The following is a 2,447-nucleotide window of genomic DNA, read 5'->3' on the forward strand; positions in this document are numbered from 1 at the left end:
TAAAAAAACGCACTTTTACTTTTTATCTTTTGAAAAATAAACGTGATTGGCAGCTTCTTTTAATTTCATTTTTATTCTGGGATAATGATTTCATTTTCCTTTTGTTCCTGGGAACTATGTTATGGATTTCGCTTTTACCACACATGAAAAGTATAATCCCGTACTTTTTTCGACACGTTTTGTAGTTGATTAATAGTTAATTGTGGAAGCGGCGAGTGCTAGTTAAATCTTCCGAAGCAATTTGGAGCCGCATTAATTAATTTGTGTAAGCAAGATTTTTTTTTCCTTCCCAAATTTGCATAAAATACATAATGCCATTTATTTTATAATCAATTGTATGAGATTGATGAAAAAGAGAGCCACACAGTGTAGATTGAAAAGTCTATTATGTTAGGCAGATCTGAAGTAATTAGGAGCACCGTCAATGCAAAGGCCTTGAGGAACATTAATTAGTTTCCGCACTTGGATCGTGTGAAATAAATTTCCTAGAACAGAAATATTTTTTTCCTCATCGTTATTTATTATAGTAATTTAAAGAAAGAATGACGGCTAGAACGCAAATATACATATTTAAAAGTTAAAAATATGGAGAAAACAGGCAAAATATCAAAGATTAATGAAAAGAGAAGAAGAAAAATTATTATTAAAATAAAATATTAAATTTTAAAAAATATATATTGCAAAAGCCAGAAAACAAAAAAATTAAAAGATATAATATCTTCATCAGCTCACACAATTACATCCGCAAAAAGGAATGCTTTCTAATATTGTATTATGGTCGAAATCATGGTCGAATGTTCACAACAGTTGGAAGGAAGAAATATTTTTATTAAGCTTCACATCGTGTATTCAGATAACTTTCTAGCATTGAACTAAAACTAAACTCAGTGGCGCGACAGCCCATAGAGGGTCAAGGCCTACGGGGCCCATCTCAGTTTTCTTGACCTCGGGCTCTGGCGTGCTGGGGCAGATGTTCCGGTTAGGTGGTCAGCCGAACGCAAAACCCCCAGTGTTTAGTTCCCAAGCATGCTTGGTACTCATTTATCGACCCACTGAAGGGATGAAAGGCCGAGTCAACCTTGACCGGCCCGAGGATCGAACCCAGAACCTGTGGCACGGGAGAGCGTAGCGCTACCTCTCAACCACCGGGCGTCCTTTCTAGCATTGGCGGAGCTCAATTAGCGCTCCGAAATCTGTGTACTTTAGTTTTTATCCTAGGGAAAGTAGCGTGTGTATTTCCCTCTATTGTATTAGATCTTAGGGAAAAAGGGAAACATTAATAATTATAATTGGTTTATTAAATAGGTCGCGTGATTCAAACAGAGAGCATAGGAAAAAATGTTTTACTTTAATAAATGCATACTTGATCCAAAGATAGATTAATAGACAGGATGTGAATTTTAAGGTGGTGTCTTATAGATCTCGTCAAAAAGTTTCTTCTCTACCTGAATGATTAATGGAGTAGGAGGAGGATCTGTATTGAAAAAGCACACCTGCTCACGGAAGTCATTACTCGCCAAATCTTTATGACGTCAAAGACTTTTAAAGTGTGAGAAAGAGTGTTTAGTTTTGAATAATAAATTAAGAAAAGGATTTACACAAAAGGAATAACCTAAAAAGATTCATATATTTTAAGAATTAGGTTCTGATAAAATAATAAAAGTTAAAATAATAAAAATATAATGTAACCGATAAAACAACCCAAAAATTTTAATTCTTTAAAAGAATTAATTTTAACGTATTTTTTTTCATTCCTTGTTCGGTGATTTTAAATTAAAATTTGTTAGTCAATGTTAATAGAATAAGAAAATATTTTTGTTATTAATAAAAAATTGTTATTTAAAAATTTCATTACATTATTCAATTTTATTAAATTTTTATGCTTTTATGTTATTTGTAGAATTTAATATTTTTTCATTGTCTCTAACTTCGATAAATATTAAAAACTAAATATATTTTCTCAATTGATATATCTAATTTTTGCGTATCTTTCTGGAATTTATTTCTCTGGAGTGGTTAGTGTGCCTGACTGTGAAGCCCATGGCTGCGGGTTTGAATCCCGCTCTGGACATGGAAGTTTCTCTCTCTCTCTCTCTGTTGTCTTCTGATGTGTGAATGTATGGATGTGGCTCACCGTATGAACGGGTATTTCCGGCAGTGTGGGGTGGGTAATGTTGCTCGCCTCCGTGACTTTGGTTCACAGGTGCCCACTGGGTAACGATAAATGAGCAATACTTCCGGCATCTTCTAAGGCGAAGAAATAAATTATTATTTTTCTTATTTATTGCAAACAAAATAATTTTATATTTTTAAATACACTTGCTGTTGTTGTTGTTACTTTACGTCGCACTAGAGCTGCACAATGGGCTATTGGCGACGGTCTGGGAAACATCCCGGAGGATGATCCGAAGACATGCCATCACAATTTTGATCCTCTGCGGAGGGGA

Source organism: Parasteatoda tepidariorum, unplaced genomic scaffold, assembly GCF_043381705.1.
Source record: "Parasteatoda tepidariorum isolate YZ-2023 unplaced genomic scaffold, CAS_Ptep_4.0 HiC_scaffold_1807, whole genome shotgun sequence".
Lineage (NCBI taxonomy): Eukaryota > Metazoa > Arthropoda > Arachnida > Araneae > Theridiidae > Parasteatoda > Parasteatoda tepidariorum.